The 22917-nt window shown below is 38.0% G+C and overlaps 1 protein-coding gene and 1 non-coding gene across 12 annotated transcripts in view; one reads left to right on the forward strand and one right to left on the reverse strand.

Annotated features, from left to right (window-relative positions):
* Positions 1–22917, reverse strand: part of EIF4G3 (eukaryotic translation initiation factor 4 gamma 3) — a 389134-nt gene that overhangs the window by 216427 nt on the left and 149790 nt on the right. The gene's annotated exons all lie outside the window — the stretch shown is intronic.
* On the forward strand, positions 9758–9830 carry TRNAG-UCC (transfer RNA glycine (anticodon UCC)). The gene has a single exon. It is a non-coding gene; the product is annotated as a tRNA-Gly (tRNA).

Here is a 22917-nt window from a genome sequence, read left to right on the forward strand (position 1 = left end):
AAGACTCATTTACAGTACCCATTGGTGCCAACCCTGAGTACAAGGTGAGTAAATCAAGAAAATCAGAGTAACACTACAAATATCCTAAGTTAATATTAACAAAATCCAGCAAATATACATCACTAACATTTCTATTTCAAAAAAGCATGTGCTTTAACTTCACAAAAAGGAAAAGTTCCTACATAAAAATTTCGTACATAAATACCTCAGTGATGGCCCTGAAGCACCCAAAATGAGTATTTGTCCAGAATACAAGCTAAAGCGTAATTGTGTAGAATTATTTTCTGGATAATTAGAAGGCTATCTTCTTTTCCTAACCTTTTATTCAAATATCAAAGCTTTCATATTTACATTGAAAGAAGTGAAATAGTACTGGCCAACTATAATATTCAAAGTTATCTACAAGGGAGAACACTCATCAGTGGGTCTCCATTATGATTCTTCTATCTTGGGATGCTAAATGTAGTAAGAAAATAAAAATCCCCTACAAGCTATTTTTAGATCATCACTGAGCTGGTTAAATAAATATTATGCCTGCTGTGTAATGTGACTCCCTTAGTACTTACTCTGCCGATAATAAACAGACATCATGCACACTCTATCACATGAGACAGGTTTAGAAAACAGCTGAGTCACCCACCAACAGTCTTCCTGCTCCCAGTAACCCAGTGGAAATTTCTGTCTCACTACAACACTTGGCTTCTCCCATTCCCACTAATAAGTTACAATTCCCTTAAATCTTTCCCTCGATAATATGGACCAGTTTATGAGAAAGCTTATTTTAAGAATCACATAGCTCTCCCCCCACCCCAATTAACACACCAAGTGTTCCTGACAATACAAAAACAAAGACAAGCAAAAACAGGAGGCTAATTAGGCTGGCAAACATCTCAATTAGGCCAGTCTACTCTGGAGAAAAACACCTCTCTCCAGTTGACACGGAGGTACTTAACCACTGCACTGTTCACACAGCTTATGCTTTTTTGGACATGACCAATACATCCCCTAGGTTTTCCTTCCAAAGTATCCCTGAATGACACAGTCTACATTCTTGACCTCAACTACAGTTAATAAGGCTTCAAAGCAAAATTGCTTTAGATTTTCTTTCCTTTGAGGATGCTATTTAGTAGTATCGTCAATGAAAAACATTAAGCACACAAAAACTTTTTTTGGAATGAAATAAACTCTCACACCATACATTATTTAAAATGCAGCAACTCAATTTTTTTTCCCCAGCACCAACATAAGTCCCGAAGATAAAGTTGAAAAAGACATGGTTCCTGTGCTCAAGGAATTGACAACTTACCTAACTCAACTGTAAAAGAATATAGAAAGTGCTTTAAAGAGTGTGAATAACATGTCAAGAAGCAAAGCAAAACCTGATTAATTCTTCCTGGGAGAAGATTTCCAGAGAGCCTCCACAGGTCACAGTTCAACAAGGGATGGGAATGTAGGGGAGCGGTCGGCCATATGAGGAGAGGAGCACAACGTGTAAGCAAAACAAAAAGTGTAACAGAAGCACAAAAACCTGGAAAATGGAAAAGCTGGAAAAATCTGCTGAACTCTGAAAAGGTCAGTGATGCCAGCGCATAGGGGTGGGTGAGCCAGTGTGGCCAAAGAATTAGATTAGGGCTGAATTAAAAAGGTATGTCAAGATATGTAAGGACTTTATCTTAAAAGGAGCCCCAGGATATTTTGAACAGGGCAGCAATATCATTGGATTTGTTTAATGAAAAGGACTATTACAATAATATGGAGTCCTGGAGAAAAGGATCCACATCAGGGTTACCAGTTAGGTACCTTTGTTATAGTCTAGGTACATGATGATAAGGGTCTGGTCTACCATGATGAATCTAGACAAAGGAGGCATATTTCAAAATAACTGGTATACTGAAATAGCAGGACTTCTAAGTCACTAGACATAAGTGGTAAGGAAGCACCAAGGTTTGAGGATTGGGTAGCTCAGGATGCATAAAGAGCCAAAAATGATCAGGCCACCTCTTGGACCTCATCTCATATCCCATCACTCTCCTGCCACATTGGCCTCACTTATTTCCCTCAAACATACCAAGTTTATTTTCTCCTAATGTCTTTGCATTAGCTGTTTTCTCTGCTTTGGATGAAAAAGTGATCAATTCAACTGTATTATGTTGAGTTTTAACTGTCAAAGAAAACCCCAGGTATAAAGGTGTACAGAGTTATTAGACATGTATAGAACACGGTTGTGATCAGCAGCATAAAACTAACTCCTTGCCACACGAGTAGATGAGTTCACCTAAGGTACAGGACCAAATTTCATGAGATAGGGAAAAGAAAATGAATCTTTAAAGTAGGAAGATGTAGTTTCTGAAGGATGAAATGCAAGCTCCCTTTATGGAGAGTCTCTTTAGCCAGGCACATATCTACGTTTATTATACAAAACCTCTATGAAGTAAATCTTTTTTAAAATGAGAAAACATGTTCAGAGGAAATAAAGTAACTTGCCCAAGGTCACATACACAATGGCTAATTCAGAATGTGAATCTCAATCTGCTGATACCAATGAAAGCAGAGAGAAACAAACAGAAGAGGTGAAACAAAATATCAATTAATATTCAGGATAATGGTTACCTGTAAAGACAAAGGAGTGGGGTGGGTTAAAGGAGAAGTACAGGAGGGCTTCAAAGATATTGCTAACTTATTTTTTAAGGTGAGTGGTGGTCAGTTATTTTATTGTTCTTTCAAACTGAACATGTTGTAATATATTCTTTTATACAATTATATATTTCATGATAATTATTAAAACTGTAGGTGCTTCAAAAATAAGTAAGTAGAAGGATTAGAAATGGAGAAGCAGGACTAACACAATGCATAACTTCAGGAGCTGTACAGTATATCAGGCTGTTGGTGGCCAGCCTGTTGCAGATGAAAGTACAGTGCAGGACATAACCGGAAATCAGTTAATGATGATTAGTAGGATTACCAAACAGCTAAGTTACAGCTTAGTCTAGCTGTACTAAGAAATCATAAATTCTTAATAAAGTATATCAGCAAAAAGGTATTTTAATCTCTAAAACAGAAACCTTCATCCAGGGAGCCAGAAAAGAGGAAAACACTTGCTTGGTTAGAGTGAGTCAGGGATGGAAACTGGCAAAATACAGAAATTGAGGAAAGAAAGGGAACTAAGGGTTAATAATGATTAATGATAAGATCAAAGCTAAACAAATGGAATGTGAAGGCAGGAAGGGGCTTGTCATATTGAGAATAGAAAGGGATGACAGAATTAAAGGGCGTAGGCTGCAAAACAGGTAACACAGGACTAACCATGGGAAAGGTAGATGTAGGCGGCTGTGGTCAAAGAAAATGCAGACGTCAAGTTAAAGGAAGAGCAGTTCTAGGTAGAAACTAGAGGTAAACTAGTGCTCTTGAACACACATACAAGTCACATAAGCAATTTAAAAATTTCTGGTATCCATATTAGAAAAAGTAAAAATAAACATGTAAAATCAATTTTAGTAATATATGTTATTTAACCCAATATACTCAAAATTTCAACTTGTAGTCAATATAAAAACGGAGACATTTGGTGTAAGGTCAGCTCTCAGTATCTATGGATTCTATATCCACAGATTTGACTAACTGTGGGTCAAAAATACTTGGAAAAAAAGATTTCAGAAAGTTCCAAAAAGCAAAACTTGAATTTGCTGCACGCTGGCAACTATTTACATAGCATTTACATTGTATTAGGTATTATAAGTAACCTAGAGATTATTTAAAGTATAGGCATACCTCGTTTTATTGTGCTTCACTTTATTGCATTTCATAGATATTGTGGTTTTAACAAATTGAAGGTTTGCGATATGGTATTAATTAAAGAAACCTCAGCTAAAACTGGAGTCAGGACAGACCTGTAGGCGGCGCTCTCATGCCCTGCCAAGCATCATCAATTGCTCCAAACAGGAAGAGCCACGGCCACCATCTCCAATAGGAAGGTACCTCTACTCTCCAGCAGAAAAAAGAAAAGATCTCTCCACTCCACGACAGCCCAGCCAGAGGCTGTAGCAGCCCAACCAATGAAAAGCCTCTGTACTTTGGACTCCCAGCTTCCTTCAATGGACCCTTTGGCTCTCACAGCCCTTCCCAACTCCCCCTTTGCCCAAGCTCCCCTTCCTTGTTTTTTGGATTTGCCTATGGTCTGCCACAGCTTGCATTTTCCGAATTGGAATTCCTCTGGCTATTCCTGAATAAACCTGCTTTTGCTGGTAAGGTAACTTAAATTATTAAAGTTGACTTATTTGATGTCAGAAGTAGGATCTGAAGGAGGCGAACCCTGAGAGATGACGGCTTGCGGAAACGAGCGAGGTACCCGCACTGAGCCCCTTGTGCTCACTGCTTCTGTGAGTCACCGCCTGCCTTTGGTTTGGTGAGTCTCCTCTCAGATTCCTGAACTTTGGTCTTTTTTCATTTTGAGCTCTCCAACTTTATTGAGGAACCGGAACAGTTTCGCTCTTTCAGGAGAAAGGTTTCATCCTTTCTGGTCCAAGTCTTCATCCTTGGTATGTACTCAGAGTTGTTTTCTGGACCACGTGGCAGCAAGGTTCTTTGGGAGATGGAGCTAACTGGGATCCAAGAATTTGTTTTACAACTTTTGGAATCCAGAGTAGGACTGTAGCAACTTTCTTGGGTTTCCAGGAGAACTTTGGGAAATGGGATCCCAGTCATCTAAATGCTCTGAGGGAAGCCCTTCTTTGGGGGGTTTCATGTTTAAAAACTATGGGCCCCACCCCCGTTCACACTTTTAACTAAGTGGTCCAAACAAACTAAAAGAAATTCAGAATTACAATGACCATTATGGGAAACTTTCCATCTCTTCGAACTCATTTTTCTTAAGGCTAAATTGGAGGAACATAGTTCTAAAATTAAACAAAACAAATGGTATATTTATTTTTGTTGATACCTGGAGGTTTCCAAACATGTGGAAAACCCTAAAATTGCCTCTTTGCAAGACTGCGTTTCTAAATTAACCAAAACAAAAAATACTAAAAAAGAACAAAATGGCTTCCAAAGCTTCATGCTCCTTGTGTTCCCTCCTCCAATTTCTTTGTCTCAGGCATCATCATCTTTGTCTTCTCTGACCCCTGGCTCAGACTCCACCCCAGCAGCCACCTTGTGCTCAAGCTGTGCCCCCATGCCATCTTCCTCTCTCCTCCTCTGTGAAAACCTATACTTTTAAAATTGGAACCTCTGAGGATCCAAATGCTAAATCCCTGTTTACTGTTTCTAAGTTAACTTCAGCAAATAACTAGAAGAAAAGATTTAAACAGCAGTTGCCCTAGATTTTGATAATAGACAAATACACTCCAAAACTCCTAGGAGAAATCTTGCTTTCTGTTTCTGTTTTTGTTGAGACTTCTGCTAAGTCACCCATCATGTTCAAAAGGAGGAACATTTGTTTTAGATAAACCCACCTTAAGGAGTACCTTAAAAGAGGAGTCTAAGCCTCTTAGGAGACAAAGTAATGAATTCTTTGGTATGCAGTTTGTCTTCTAAAAGACAAACTGACTTGAAAAACAGATCTTAAAAGGAACCTGAAAGCATGGAACCTGACAGCATGCAAACACAATTTGGATCTAAGTATTCTTTTGAGTTTGTATCTGAGACTTAGCTAAAATTTAAAATGAAACCATAAGGTCCCTTTGCATCTGTCTGTATTTTCATGTGTCTTTATTCATGTGTATATCTGTGTTGTAGATGTGTGGGTTGTTTTTTTTTCCTTTTGTATTTCCAAGTGGTACTGCCAAAATTAATCTGTGAGAGAGCTCTTAAAAATAAACAAGTGCTTATGTGAATTAAAGAAATATCACATAAACTAACCCAAAATGCTTTTCAGGTTCACGTTATCTAGGTTTAAATTTTAGAAAATGAAAGCTAGCTTAAGGTTGTTGTTTTAATTAAAATAGGCATGTCTTTGGAGTTATCAAGACTGAAAATAACGCAGGCATACAATTTTCATTCTAGTTGGGTTTACTGGTCAGATTAGTTCATGTTATCTTAGTTCAGGTCAAATAAGTTCATTGTGCTAAAAAAAAACTTGTCAGCAAGAAAAATAACTTGGTAAGATAAAATTTTTCATGAGTGGTCTAAACATGCCTGTTAAAAACAAGTGAATTGATGCACAGCAGAAACTAACACAACAATGTAAAGCAATTTTACTCCAATAAAAAAAAATTAAATTAAAAAAAAAATAAGTGAATTGAAGGGATATGGAGAGATAAATGGTTCTAGATAAACCTTTTAAGTAGCTTCCCCAAATTTTTTGGCAACCTGAAACTTTACAGTTTTGCTAAGTTCAATTAAATGATGGGTAGTCATTAAATATCTAGATCATTCCCAGATAACATAAAATACTGAAACATTACTGAAAATAAGTTCATCCATTTTTGGCTTCCTTTACAAAGGAACTAAAGATATTTGAGTTTAAAACTATGAACTGGGAGAAAATATTTGCAACCGACAAGGGCTTAATTTCCAAAATATACAAACAGCTCATACAACTCAATAACGAAAAAAACAAACAACCCAATGGAAAAATAGACATAAGACATTTCTCCAAAGAAGACATACAGATGGCCAACAGGGACGTGAAAAGATACTCAACATCTCTAATTATTAGAGAAATGCAAATCAAAACTACAATGAGGTATCACCTCACACCAGTCAGAATGGCCATCATTAAAAAGTCTACAAATATTAAATGCTGGAGAGGGTGTGGAGAAAAGGGAACCCTCCTACACTATTGCTGGGAATGTAAACTGGTGCAGCCACTATGGAAAAAAGTATGGAGGTTCCTCAAAAAACCGAAAATAGAGTTGCCATATGATCCAGCAATCCCATTCCTGGGTTCCTCAAAAAACTAAAAATAGAGTTGCATATGATCCAGCAATCCCACTCCTGGGCATATATCTGGAGAAAACTATAATTTGAAAAGATACATGCACCCCAATGTTCATAGCAGCACTATTTACAATAGCCAAGACATGGAAGCAACCTAAATGTCCATCAACAGATAAATGGATAAAGAAGATGTGGTATATATACCAATGGAATACTACTCAGCCATAAAAAAGAATGTAATAATGCCATTTGCCGCAACATGGATGGACCCAGAGATTATCATATTAAATGAAGTAAATCAGAAAGAGAAAGACAAATACCATATGATATCACTTATATGCGGAATCTAAAATATGACACAAATGAACTTATTTACAAAGCGGAAACAGACTCACAGACACAGAAAACAAACTTATGGTTACCAAAGGAGAAAGGGGGTGGACGAGGGATAAATCAGGAGTTTGGAATTAGTAGATACAAACTACCATGTATAAAATAGATAAACAACAAGGTTCTACTGTATAGTACAGTGAACTATATTCAATACCCTATAATAAACCATAATGGAAAAGATTATGAAAAAATATATATACATACATATATATGTATATATATATATAAAAGTAACTGAATCACTTTGATGTACATCAGAAACACAACACTGTAAATCAACTATACTTCAATAAAAATTTTTAAAAATTAAAAAGATACTTGGGTCTCTTGGTAAACATGCCACATTGGAAAACTTACTATGAAGAAAATATGCTTTTAGGAATTATGAAGTGTATTCATAAATTTTCCAGTAACAGACCATTCATAATTGTTTAATGCTACAAGAAATAAGGGAAAAGTTGGATGTGTTTTTTTGGTAAGAAAAGGTATGAGGAAGGGAAATACATTTTGTTGAGGAAAAGAAAGTAATTTTGTTTTAAAGCGAGGCTGATTGTTTCAGAACAGGAAAGTGGAAAGATAGGACAAAAACTGAATGTAAATAGTAAGTTGTAGAAGATTTGTGGAAAAGGAATCTTTGAAAAAAGGAGCTTTATGTGTGGTCAAGCTGGCTAAATATTATAAGGACTTTAAGAATAAGGTTTAAAATCAGTGGTGTACTTACATAAAACTAAAACTTAATTTACTTTCATTTGCTCAAAGAACAAAGTCTTCTTAGAATAGTGGTCTGCTCCTGATAAAAGACTGTGGAAGTCTTTTCCTTATCTTTAATTAGTCTCCTTAGAAACAAAAATTTGTAGTTTACCAAAATTCTTTTGTGTTTCATGTTGTCTTAACCAAGTCTTTGATTATTAAAGAAAACTAAATCTTCTCCATATTAAAAGTTTTAAGTTTCCCTTACAACCACTTAACCTTTTGTATTTGTCTTTGTAATCTTTTATTACTTTAGTCAAATAGATAATTAAGTATCATTTCATAGTGATCTGTGGTCCCACTGGATCAAACGTCCAAAACCTTTTGATATTTTTGACAAACTTCCCAAAAATCAGGTTCTAAATGAAACCTTTTTTTTTTTTTTTCACCTTGAACTAACTTTGGGTTCTCCCAGAGGGCCCATGGAGAATCTAAAAAGATTTGTCTCTCACCTGGTAAAACGTTGAATGAATCAGTCTTATTTGATATATTAAATTACATGAGGCTTGTCATGTAAGAAGGATTACTGAATATTTTTACCTTATTTGTATAGGTGTATGTTAATATAACTGTTCAAAACTGTATCAAATTCCTGAAATTCCAAGATGCCCTGGTATAATGTTATTAGTCATAATTTTTAAATGTATGTCACAGAAATAAGCAGATTCCCTTCTCAGTCCCATTATAATGAACTCTCATCAGATCTTTAAATGGGCATTTTCAAGTCTTTGCCATTTATAGGCAGTTACTGCTTTATTCTAATGCTTTTATAAATATGTTTCATCTTTAAAGAAATTCAGGACTCTGATGGGTATTCTGGAACACAGTTTTTTGATAACTTTAAAATCATAATACTGAACTGGGTAAGGATTTCTAAAACTCCAGTTGAAAACCGACTGCTTTAGTGTTTTGTTTTCCGCATGTAAAGGGTCCTTTATTTTTCCTCTTCTCCTTTAAGCTATCTATAACTTACAGCAATTTGGTAAAGTGTATCTTCACAGCAAAGGTTGAAGAATTTACTTTTTTCTATCTGGTTCCCCCCAAATTCTGAAACTTTCATTAGATACTCCTGTTTTTCATGTATATATTTGCATAGATACAATGTATGCATATTTGCATCGGTTTTACCAGAGTCTATTCTCCTTGTAACAGGATGCCTGAAGCACCTGGGTCCCGCTTCTTTTGATCCACAACTGATAAAGGGAGACATAGTTCCATATTGTAAAGGTCTAATTGCTTCCATTTAAAAAAACTATGCTCTGGTAGAGAACTCATTTCACAGTGTAATCACGAGAGAAGAAAAATATATCACACTCTATACCCTGAAGATTTTGTGTACTGGAAAAGACACCTCCAAAAGGGCTCTCTCCAGCCTCACTAGAAGGACCCCTATCAGATACTGCTGACTAATCCTCATGCTGCCAAACTCCAGGGAGCAGACTCCTGGATCCATATGTATCACCAGAAGAAGACACTGAACCCCAACTGGATCTGCACATCATCTGACAACCTGAATATAAAGCTCACTAGGATCTGAATCAGATGACATCTGAGGGTGACAGCTTTCCCAAGATGTCTGGACTAGGCTTATATAGCTTTCTTTCAATACTGTTTCGTACACGTTTTTCTCCCTCCCTTCCATGGAATGACAGTGCCCTCATCTGAATTTCCCAATCCCTTGCGCAAGGCGGAAACCTCTCTGATTGCTGGATTTGCCATCAGAAACCTCAGTCCCCAGCCTTCCCTGGTGGTTTAGTGGTTAAGACTCTGCACTTCCAATGCAGGGGGCCCAGGTTCGATCCCTGGTCAGGGAAATATATCCCACATGCAGCAACTAAGACCCAGCACAGCCAAATAAATAAATAAATGTATTTTAAATCCATTTAGAATTTTAAAAAAAAAGGAAACCTCAGTCCCTCCAAGACAGCAATGGCCCTTTGGTTCACCCTATAAGTGATTTCACTGGAGTTCCAGATGCTGTTGTTTGTCCAAATTGTTCCACAGTACCATTTCATAGAGTCAGGGTGCTAAACCCGCCTAAACGTATTCCTTGCTTCATTTTGATCCAGCCCTGGGATAAGAAAACAAGATCTTTTCAATATTTGCATAAAAAGTTCTATGGAGGTAACCCTCTCAGTGTGTAACAATGTAATATCTGAGCCTTGGTAAGTAATGCTAATGCCTCTATACCAATGAATGAATCCATAGATACTATCACTTATGTGGGGGCCTTATGTACTCCCTCTGGTTACACTTTCAGATTTGGAAGTTTGGGGAATGGCTTTTAGGCGTGGGCAACTCATTGCCTTGATAGCTGGAGAATACAAGGACAGTGTGCCTGTGTTGTATTCACTGTCCTATTCTCCCTACATACCGAACAGAAGCCTCTCATTGGTCCATCCCATTAATCATCTATAACTGCCCTAAGCAAGAACCTACAGGAAGTGTATGTGATTCTGGCTTTGCCCTCATAGGGAGAGCTTTCTTCCCACAGGTCAGACTGAGTGCCAATGAACAAGTATCAGGAATTTCTCCCTGACACTAGGTGATTTAGCTGACCCCACAGCCAATTCAGTTTTAGCTCAGGAACAATCACTAAACTCACTGGCCAAGGTGGTTTTGGATAACTGCAGAGCCCTTGATTACCTACTTGCTGAGTAAGGAGGCCTCTGTGCAACAGCAAACACCTTTTGTTGTACATGGATAAATACCTCTGGGGAAGCAGAGACCCAATTTACATAAAATTAAAGAGCAAGCACATTGGTTACAGCAAATTTCACCTGACAACCAACTGTCATTTATTCAGCTGGATACCTTCAGGTCTAGGCTCCTGGTTTACAACCCTCCTGCAAACTGGTTTTAGAATGTTGTCTTTAATTCTGCTTTATATATTGGTTTTTAAGTTTGGTACCTATTACTTATTGAACCTTTCTAAAAATGGCATACCTAGTAAGATGATGCTAGCTCAGCCTTCAAGATAAATTCTACTGCTTACAACCTTGACTAAATATGAACTTTTAACAAGAAATGCCTGAGAGTTCTCCCTAGTACCTTTTCCTGTTACTCAAATGCAACCTGATGAGGGTTCTGATTTGTGTATAATACTTCCCCTTCAACAGGGGACATTACAACCAAGGAAGGGCCTTCCTGGCACCGCAAAACAAACCACTACATGTGGAAATTCTGACTCTTGATTAGTGATGTTTTTGAGGAAAGATCTTGATCAAAAGGGGAAATGTGAAATTAAAGAAACCTCAGCTAAAACTGGAGTCAGGATAGACCTGTAGGGGGAGCTCTCACGCCCTGCCATGCATCATCCATTGCTCCAAATGGAAGAACCATAGGCCTCCATCTCCAACAGGACTGTGTCTCTACTTTACTATCCCACAGAGAGAAGAAAACATCTCTCCACTCCACGACAGCCCAGCCAATCAGAGGCTGTAGCAGCCCAACCAATGAGAAGTCTCTATACTTTGGACTCCTAGATTCTTCCAATGGACTCTGTGGTTCTCACAGCCCTTCCCAGCTCTCCTTTTTCCCCTACAAAAGCAAGTTCCCCTTCCTTGTTTTTTGGATTTGCCTATGGTACACCATGACCTGCATTTTCCAAATCGGGATTCCTCTGGCTATTCCTGAATAAGTCTGCCTTTGCTGGTAAAATAACTGGCTATTATATTATTAAAATTGACAGTGGCAATCCTTCATTGTCAGACAATGGTTAACATTTTTTAGTAATAAAGTATTTTTGAATTAAGGTATGTACACTTTTTTAGACATAATGTTTTTGCACATTTAATAGGACTACTGTATAGTGTAAACGTAACGATTTTTATTTTATTTATTTATTTTTGGCTGCGTTGGGTCTTCATTGCTGCGGGCAGGCGGGCTTTTTTCTAGTTGCGCAAGCGGGGGCTACTCTTCGTTGCGGTGCGTGGGCTTCTCATTGCGGTGGCTTCTCTTGTTGCAGAGCACGGTCTCTAGGCGTGCGGGCTTCAGTAGTTGTGGCACGTGGGCTCAGTAGTTGTGGCACGTGGGCTCAGTAGTTGTGGCTCACAGGCTCTAGAGCACAGGCTCAGCAGATGTGGCGCACGGGTTTAGTTGCTCCGTGGCATGTGGGATCTTCCCGGATCAGGACTCGACCCTGTGTCCCCTGCAATGGCAGGAGGATTCTTAACCACTGTGCCACCAGGGAAGTCCCTAAACATAACTTTTACATGCACTGAGAAATAAAAAAATTTATGCAACCTGCTTTATTGTGATATTCATTTTATTCCAGTGATCCAGAACTGAACCTGCAGTATCTCCAAAGTATGCCTTATATGTAAGGATGTGAATAGATTATATGCAAATACTATACCATTTTATATAACAGAAGTAAGCATCAGCAGATTTTGCTATTATCTGTGGAGGGTGGTCCTGTGAAACAATCCCATGCAGATACCAAGAGACAATTGTATTTTACATTTTATAGCACATCTCAATTTGTACTAGCTGTTTCAAGTGCTCAAAAGCCACAGGTGACTCTAGTGGCTATTATAGTGAACAGTGCAGGTCTAGACTATGTACATATGGGTTGCTGAATATGTGTTCATATACGATTGTTCTGGGAAAGTGAAAAAAGGGAAAAACAGAGGATGAATCCAGGAGCCCACAGCAACAGTCTAATGGGCCAACAAATGAATGCTAGATATCCTCATGGTAAATGGCAGAAAGTAAAATGGAAAAGTAAACTGTGCGCCGAATGCTAAAATCCTTAAAGAGTGTGGAAATTTGCTCTGGAAAATTAGCGATGATAGCAATAAGGAAAGCAGTATACACATATGCTACACATGGGTCATAGGTCAAGGACCTAGACAGAGTAATGAAGGGCCAGAGCAATGCTGAGCCTGCCTTAAAGAAAATTTTAAAACTAATAATATCTACTTGAAAGGATTTCTGGAAAGTAATGTTACCTAAATTTCCAGAGAGTAAGAAGACAGAGGGATGGTGGGTGAGCACATGGAAAGGGTGCTAAGGAAGAAACCTGATAACTAGACCGTTCCAGAAGGTCCAGTAACAGGATGTTAGCAGAGATTCTACAAGCACTCTAACTACTATGGAATAAAAATATATGCAGATAAGCAAATAAATAGCAGAAGGCAAGTTTCCTGATTCTAGGACTAATAAGCTTCTTCTGGAGCTTAGAATACATAGTCACATAAACTGGGCTATTTAATCTTCTCAGAGAAATAAATGGCTTAAATACAGAGTTGGCAGTTTATAAGGAAACTATCTTGCTTAAACTTTGTGAGGTGGTCTTTTCCAAATAAGCCCATTTGTGCCTAGCACACAGTATGCACTCTACAAATATCTGGCACCCAAATATTTATGGGAAGAATGGCCTTCTAAGAAAATCTAGCTATTAATTCAAACAGATCATCGTAACAGTAAAACTGATAAGTAGGAAAAAGTATATTCAAAAAAAATGCTTTAAAAATAGGTTTGAGAAGAAATCAAACTACATAAATCCTATTTACCACAAAAAATCTATATGGACTCCTAGATCTTACTTATTAGCTCCAATTTTTTCTGTCAGCCATAACACTGGGAATATAGCACAGGCGTTTTTCTGCAGATCATTCAATTTCCTATAATTTTTCATTTTCATAAAATTCCAGCAAGATGATAGACATGAAAGATGAAAAACAATAATGTCTCCCCAGACAAATTCTCATTAGGTTTGTCTTATTACTAGTTAATCTTTGGTAGAACTGTTCATTCCTGATGTCATGGCTCATCTGATAAACTTTTAAAATGTACACTGTAAGTCTAAATCAAAGCATGGCTCTAATAGATGATTTGGGATAAATCTGAATCAAGCTTTGGCTAAAACAAAATACAACTAATCTACCCAAATACTAATAGATAGTACACCATCTCTCCTCCACCCCCTTCTCCCTTTCTTGTCTTGAAGCAGAACAATTCTTGTTTAATTTGATTTAGTTAGAAAAAACATTTCAGCTGTTGAAATAAATGTCTTATGATACTGATTACAGTAAGACACCACAAAAATAATAACCTTTGCAGAAATTCCAGGTCATCATATCTGGTATGATTTTCAAACACTTTCATCTTGAAATCTATTGATATTAAAAGAGTTACTAACAAAAAGTAACACCCATCGATCAGATGTCATCTTTAATTTCTTTTGCTATGTATTCTACAGAGCAATGAACAAATGGTCAAAAGAAGAGTTAGAAGGTTATAGAGAAGTATTAGTGAGAGGCAAAATAAAAGATGGTATACCTAAACCAAAAACTAATAACCTGTTTTAGCACTTGGACTTTTTTCCAAATACGTCATAACACAATGAGGACTGCTTCTCAAAGAAGCAAATAACAGAGGTGCCTACTGAACAGAATTTTTCCTTTTTGTGTACTATAATGTTTGCTTGACAGTTCACACTGCTGAATGACTTTTGGAAAAGTTCACAGATGAACCTGTCTGTGTTTCTAGACAGCATCAAGGTTATTACCATGGCTTTCTGAGTGATTACCCTGGGATTTCTAAACCACTCTACATATCAGCTTTGCCTGAGGTGTGACGTGTTTTTTTTTAAACAATATTACAGGGGTAATAAATACAGTGACAGTCAAACTAATAAAAATTTAACAACATTAAGTGATAATGTTAAAATACCTATGTAACAAGGCCGGGATTTCAGTAATGATGAATACAGCTGTAAATTGGTATTAAAGATTTTAGAATAAGTCCCAGAAACGTATGATACTGAAATACAATGCCAGGGTTGATAAGAATTCATTACCTAAAATTAATTCCCAACTTTAAAAAAGAAAATGTTAGGACTTCCCTGGTGGTGCAGTGGTTAAGAATCCACCTGGCAAGGCAGGGGACACAGGTTCAAGCCCTGGTCCGGGAAGATCCCACATGCCGCAGAGCAACTAAGCCCGTGCACCACAACTACTGAGCCTGCACACCACAACTACTGAGCCCGCGTGCCACAACTACTGAAGCCCACATGCCTAGAGCCTGTGCTCCGCAACAAGAGAAGCCACTGCAATGAGAAGTCCGAGCACCGCAACAAAGAGTAGCCCCCGCTCACCGCAACTAAAGGAAGCCTGCATGCAGCAACGAAGACCCAACACAGCCAAAAATAAATATATTTTTTTTAAAAAAGGTAAATATTACAAAGCTACTGTAGCATAGGAAAAGCAATGGACATTTATTAAGCATCCAGCATGTGCCAGGGCCCTTGCATCTGTTATTTGATTTAACCTTCATACCATCCTGTGATGTAGGTATTGTTATTTCCACTTAGATGGCAAAATTCCACTTGGAAGGAGGTTTAACTTATCCAAGATCTCATAATTAATAACTGGTAGAACTGGGATTCACAGCCAGGTCTCTCTTTTTAAAAAGAAACTTCACGGGCTTCCCTGGTGGGGCAGTGGTTGAGAGTCCGCCTGCCAATGCAGGGGACACGGGTTCGAGCCCTGGTCTGGGAAGATCCCACGTGCCGCGGAGCAGCTGGGCCCGTGAGCCACAATTACTGAGCCTGCGTGTCTGAAGCCTGCGCTCCGCAACAAGAGAGGCCGCGATAGTGAGAGGCCCGCGCACCGCGATGAAGAGTGGCCCCCGCTTGCCACAACTAGAGACAGCCCTCGCACAGAAACGAAGACCCAACACAGCCAAAAATAAATAAATACACAAATACTTAAAAAAAAAAAAAAAAAAAAAGAAACTTCACTTTCGATAATGCAGCCTTTATACTCTAGCAAACTAAGAATTCTTTTCCATGGCTTGTATTTTGGATGTGGGAGTGGAACTCTTCCTCAAAAAAAAGAAAAAAAAAAAAAGTCCAGACTATGTGGATCAATCTCTGTTTTAAGGTAGATCAATAGACAATCTTTTTTGGTACTTTATCACAGTTCAATTGTTGGGCTGTTCTCAAGGCCTCTTCAAGACGTACTCCCGGAGAGACATTATTCATTTCTAAAAGCAATCTCTTTTCAGCCCCAGAAACATGGCTGCTAGAAAATTAAAAGGGCTGTATTTTAAATGTTATCTAACACAAATACTGCTCTTACTTAATTGTCGCTTTGGACTTTTTAAAATGAATGTTTTAGGCAACTCAACCATTCATTAAGTCATAATATGTGTTTTATTCTGCATTAGGACCATCCAATTACTCTTACTCTTTGTTACCTCAAAAACAGATATTTAATGAGCACTACCCTATACAAGCTGGAGTGCACTTTAATGTCACTCATCACCCATCTCAATACCTGTACTTGTCAGGCCACTCTTTCTTCAGTCCAACTCTAGAAATATTTACCATAATAAACAGAATTTTAAAATCAGACAATTTTGACAAGTAAACTGATTTCACATCATACTCTGTAAAATGAAATATTTAATACAAAAATGAACCTTAACATCTCACATTACATTTCTTTAAATATCAGGGACAGTATTTCTTTGTACCTAACCACCACCATGACTCTATAAAAAAGCTTATTTGTGGGGACTTCCCTGGTGGTGCAATGGTTCAGACTCCGTTCTCCCAATGCAGGAGGCCTGGGTTCGATCCCTGGTCAGGGAACTAGATCCCACATGCATGCCGCAACTAAGAGTTCACATACCACAACTAAGGAGCCTGCGAGCCGCAACTAAAGAGCCCACCTGCTGCAACTAATACCCAGCGCAACCAAATAAACTTTTTCTTAAAAAAAAAAGTTTATTTGTGGATTACATTATGATAAAATTCAGACCAGAAAATGAGATCACCTGCCAGAAAAGGCAATAAATTCTATATCAATATAGTACTCAACTGGTTTTTAAAAATCTAAATCCCTGCCACAATATCCACAAAAGACTTTTTCTGGCTTTGGAATTCAATCTTAATTATTTAATTCATGATAACAGTACCACTGAGAAAAGATTCACAGACCCCTCCTCAATATAAGCCTTCCTTAGAACAAGCTCTCCAAGGATGTAACAATAGAGTATTTGGCTCTTGTTTAGTTAAGCTTGTACCGTTAAAGTAAACCTCTACTGAATTATACAAAACAGTTAAGAGCACCAGCCAGAAAAAAACTTCTGTTTACCCAAATAAAGCACTGCAAACAGCCACAAAGTTACACTTTTAGAAAATTTCATTTAGAGCCATTTCCATCCCCCAAGATTTAGATAGTTACTTACATTCAGGCATTGTACATGGGGGAATAAATTCTTACTGTCTTAAAAAAATTGAAAAACACTGTACTGCAGCTTTAAATCTGAAAGATTTGATCTATTGAAGCCAAAAGCTCCTGCTCATACTCTGCTTGTATTAGGATGGTCAATTATACAACACCTGTCAGGAGAGAATTTGATTCAATCCTCAAAATTAACTGGTATATATTATCAATATAGTAAAAACTATTTGAGTACAGACTGTAATGTAAAGTATATTATCTGTAAAAAGTTAACAGTCCCCTGTAGATACTAGATAGAAATGGCTTCTCAATCACCAGAGCCACTTTCCCTAAGTTAAGAAATTCATTATGTTTGTATGTGGTCTAAAAAATGGGGAGGCTTTCGGCTCCTTTCACTGAAAAGCACTTACTTTCAGCAAAGAAGACCTACGAAGTCTCACTTAGGCAGTGGGTATTCCCTGTTGCACAGCTCTGTTCTCAACATCAGAATTACCTAGGCCTCATCCCAAGCAATTAGAGAACCTCTGGAGAATGGGACTCAGGCATCAGAAGATGCTAGTGGCAGCGAGGATTGAGAGCCACTGATCACTTTTCCATTTCTAAGCAGTGACGTTATCTTAGTACAGAAAAATACTGTACTAAGTTTACCACCATTTCTATATTCTTTACACTTAGTTCGACATTTAAATGCTATGGTTTTTTGCCTTTCACAAGACAACGATGGGCTCATATAATAGGATGGCTTTCACAATATACCTAGATCTGACATACTACTTGTGTTCCCACAATAGTAACTATACTATTCAAAGCTCAGCTCTTCCCTACACAGCATAATAAAAGCCAGTTCTCTCCACAACCCTAGTACCAGTTCTCCCAAGGCTACTGGACTAAAAGTACTGACCTGCCTAAAGGAGAATTCAGTGCCTGGTTCACTGAATTCCCAGGTACCAAAGGTATTCTATAATCTGTGCACTGCTGGTTCTCTGCTTCCAAAGTCAATTATCTGCTACTCATCATATCTCCTGTACCTTCTACTGCTAACTACCACTATCATTTCTCCTACTTTCCTCCCCCCATTAGCCTCACTTTTATTTACTCTCTGGTTTCCTGACAGTTTCTTCTTGTATTTCTCATCTAAAACATCCCCAGCTAGAGTTCCCATTCCTCTCATTTGTCACACTGTACATAATCTTCACTCTAGGTCCTGCTGCTCCCGTTATGACCACTTCCTCCTCCCCTAGTTCTTTGGTTTTTTTTTTTTTTTTTTGGGCTGCAATGGGTCTTCGTTGCTGCGCGCGGGCTTTCTCCAGTTGTGGCGAGCGGGAGCTACTCTTCGTTGCAGCACTTCTCATTGCGGTGGCTTCTCTTTGCTGCAGAGCACAGGCTCTAGGTGCGCGGGCTTCAGTAGTTGTGGCTCACGGGCTCTAGAATGCAGGCTCAGTAGTTGTGGCTCACGGGCTCTAGAATATAGGCTCAGTAGTTGTGGCTCACAGGCTTAGTTGCTCCGCGGCATGTGGGATCTTCCCGGACCAGGGCTTGAACCGGTGTCCCCTGCATCAGCAGGTGGAATCTTAACCACTGCACCACCAGGGAAGTCCCTCTCCCACTAATTCTTGAATTTCAGATTTAGACATGTGTCTCTACATTTAAGAACCAGAAGTTTAATTATTGTGTGGCTGAATTTTTATAAAGCCCAATTTTGCAAATTTATGTTCCCCAAAGATGTTTCATGTTGAATGTTTAAAAAAAAAATCACATCATACTATTTCATAAAAACAATGTTATAAGTGGTGGTTGTATTCCCAAAATTATTAAAGCCTATTTCGTCTAAAACGAACCTGAAATAAAGTACTACGATGAATTATGAGAAAGCTAGGAAGAATGTCAAGAGCTGGGACCTGAAGATCTAGACTCAATCCTTTACAAATGGTGCTGTTAGGGAACTACTGACGGAAACCACCTGCCTTGGCCAGGCCCACCTGCCTGAGTTGTCTCATAACAGGAGGTCCTGATAAGGAACATGGTGCTGCAGCTGAAAACTAACTGGGAGAATTCAGGAGGGGGCAAAAGAGGGAGCAGACAACCAACCTCCCAGAGTCCTTCTCACTGGAATCCATCTTGGCTGAGATATGCGCACAGCACCAGGAAGGACCCTGAGTCACACTATGGGCCAAGCAAGATAACTGGCCAGAGACAACCTGGAAACTAACCCCATTGCCATAAAACCTGAGACTGTGAGCCACGTGGCAGAGCAGTTCTCCTGGGTTCCCTTACCCTGCTGCTCTCCGCCCAGGCGCCCGTTTCCAATAAGTCCCTCGCTTTGTCAGCACATGTGCCTCCTTGGACAATTCATTTCCGAACGTTAGACAAGAGCCCACTCTGGGGCCCTGGAAGGGGTCCCCCTTCCTGCAACACTACTACCTGTGGTATCTGAAGCAAATCATTTCACTTTTCACACTCAACATTCCCAATCTACAAAATGGAGATAATCATATCGATCTACAGGGTTATTGTAATGATAAAATAGGTACAGTGAAGTAACTGAGAAATGCTCTGAAAACTCTAACCTATAAGGCAATCTACCATCAAGATATTATCCTCAAATACATAATCTGATAATAGGAGTACACAATAAATACTAGTTCACACTGTTATAATTCAAGTTATATTAGGAAGGACAGCTTTTAGTTTAAATTACTTCTAAATGTTTCCAACGGTCAAGATCCTCCTACACTCACTGTCCCTTATCTACTCAAGAGTTGAAAAAAAAAAAAAAAGAGTTGATATTTTTTAGGAGAAACTGTCCATCTGATTCCTACAGCATTAGATCTACTTTTAGAGCTTGTTACAGCAATAGCTTCTAGTGCGAGACTGTCTTTTTCAAAGACCCTCTAGGGATGGTCATTCTTCAAGAAACCTATATTCCTTAAGGTTTTTTGGAGTAATTCAAACTATGCAGAACACAAAGATTTAGTGAAGGATGCCTTTTGTATGCATCCAGCTTTTTGATAGCTTTCATCTTCTCTGTAAGTTATACAAAGTTTTATAGTCCCCTTTTCTAATAGGCGCTTCAACAGTGTTTTTCCTCCTTTGGTTTTATACTTCCTAATTTCATTGCTGCTGAAGTTCAGAGACAATCACTCAAAATCAAGGAGAAGACAGTAGAATAATGCCTTCCAGGTCCTTGATACTTATTTCTTTGCCTGTTGGCCAGCTGCCTGTCCTTTTGCTACTTCCCTCCCTTCTTAAATGTTGCCAAATGGTTATGTAAATAAGCCAGCTGGCTTCTGAGTCATCATTCTTGTATTCAACTTCTCTAACTCCCAAAGTGAACCTTGATACACTCTTTGAACCCTTAACAGCCCTTGGAATTTTTCAGTGTCTTTTTGAACATGGCAGCTGGACTTTCAGTGATTTTTCTCACTCCAGTGGGATTATTATTGGCAGCTGTTGGTCACCTACTAGTAAGTATTTCCATCGTTCCTTCCAAACATGCCTGTCCTCCTGATAACTCAATACATTTTTCTCTAAACATGCTACTATTTCCTGAAAGGAGAAAATCTCCATGTGTGTAAAATTTTAAAAGCTAAGAAGAAATGCGATAGTCTACACTGCATTTAGTGTAAAGAAGTAACTGCTGATTTGGCGATGGTTTCTTGGATATGTCATCAAAGACACAGACAAGAGAAAAAACAGATAAATTAGACTTCATCAAAATTAAAAACTTTTGTGCAAAGGACACTATAAACAGAGTGAAAAGGCAACTGATGAGAGAAAATATTTGCAAATCATGTATCTGATAAGGAATTGAGATCCAGAATGTATAAAGAATTCCTACTACTCAACAGCAAAAAAACACAATCCAATTGAAAAATGAGAGGGGCTTCCCTGGTGGCGCAGTGGTTAAGAATCCGCCTGCCAATGCAGGGGACACGGGTTCGAGCCCTGGTCTGGGAAGATCCCACATGCCACGGAGCAACTAAGCCCGTGTACCACAACTACTGAAGCCTGAGCGCCTAGAGCCTGTGCTCCACAACAAGAGAAGCCCCCGCTCGCCACAACTAGAGAAAGCCCGCGCACAGCAATGAAGACCCAACGCAGCCAAAAATAAATTTTAAAAAAAAAATGGGCAAAGGATTCAGACATTTTCTCCAAAGAATACATACAAATTGCCAATAAGCACATGAAAAGATACTCAACATCACTAATCGCTAATGACATGCAAATGTTTTACAGACACACACACACACACACACACGAACTTCCTGACACCATCATCAAGTTTGCTGTTATCAAAAGGAGCATATTCTGAATGACAGTAGACACAAGTTGGCCATTCAGAACTAGAAATACTATAAGGAGAGTTAGTTACTACTATATAAAAGCTCTTGATTCCTGGTATTAAAACAGATAAAGCAGTGTGGCAATTTATAGCTAGTGTTTACAGTCAACAACATCAGAACAAGGTACACTACGTATGCATATGAAAATAAAACCTACAATCCTTAAATTACAACATAACAGCTGTGAAATAAAAGTCATATTTTTATGGCAAGACGAGAAATTTAAACAAAAAATCTTCTCTGCCCTTTGGCCTCCTCTCTTCCCCTCACTGTGCATTGGTGTATCTGCATCACCAAATCTTTCCCATCAGCCATAAAGAGCAACATTCTCTTAGCATCAACAAGACAACACCTTAAGAGACAGCATTCCTTCTTGATCTTGTAAGGGGTCACATGACCCATCACGATGATGATCTGGATTATTTAAACTGTCAGTAATAGGGCATTTGATGTACAGCCAGCCCTCTGTCTCAAAAAACATATAACTAACTGTCCCTTGACTTCTAACAGGTGGAACAGTTCTCAGAGCCTTCTGAGATGCTGTTCCCGGGTTGTAATCCTGAAATTTGGCTCAAATAAAATTTCCCGTTTCTTTCTTAGATTGATTAATTTTTCATCGGTACAGTCTTCCATTGAGATCACTGGTTATTTTCAACTTTTCCTATCTTCTAATATATGCCTTTAAGTCTACACATTTTCCTCTAAGTAACACTTTATGCACATCGCACAAATTCTGATACAAAGTGCTGTTTGTCATTCATTTCTAAAGATAATGTTTTCTATTTTTATTTTATCTTTAAGTCAATAGTTTTTTAAATTTCCAAATAAACTGATTTTGTTATTATTTTTACTCCAACATTACGTTTAAGATTATGAAAAATATTATGAATAATTATATGTATTCATATTATGAATAATTATGTTCAACTAAAATAAATTATAAATCTGATAAGCTTTTTTAAAAACAGCAGTTATATTCTGTAGAGTTTCAACTTAAACATAATTTAGATTTTGTCTTTCTTTTGTTGTTAAGCTCTAAATTCTATAGAAGTATATTTAGAAAAAAATATAAATATGATTGGAATGTAACATTTTTCTCTGTAGCCTAACATGATTAAATTTTATAAATACTCCTTGAGTAGCTGAAAAAAAAAGCATAGTCTTAACTGAATGAGAAAAAATTAAATTAAAACAGATTTATTAATTATTATTTCATTCAAATTACTCATAGCCTTTGTAATAGTTTCTCTAACTTGAAGTGCTAAAACACCTTCTCTATTTTTTTTAAAGTTTGATAATTATGATGTTCAAATCACTGATATCCTCAATTATTTTTATCTTGGTTGGTTGTGTACAAAATT

Source organism: Eschrichtius robustus, chromosome 3 (assembly GCF_028021215.1).
Source record: "Eschrichtius robustus isolate mEscRob2 chromosome 3, mEscRob2.pri, whole genome shotgun sequence".
Taxonomy (NCBI): domain Eukaryota; kingdom Metazoa; phylum Chordata; class Mammalia; order Artiodactyla; family Eschrichtiidae; genus Eschrichtius; species Eschrichtius robustus.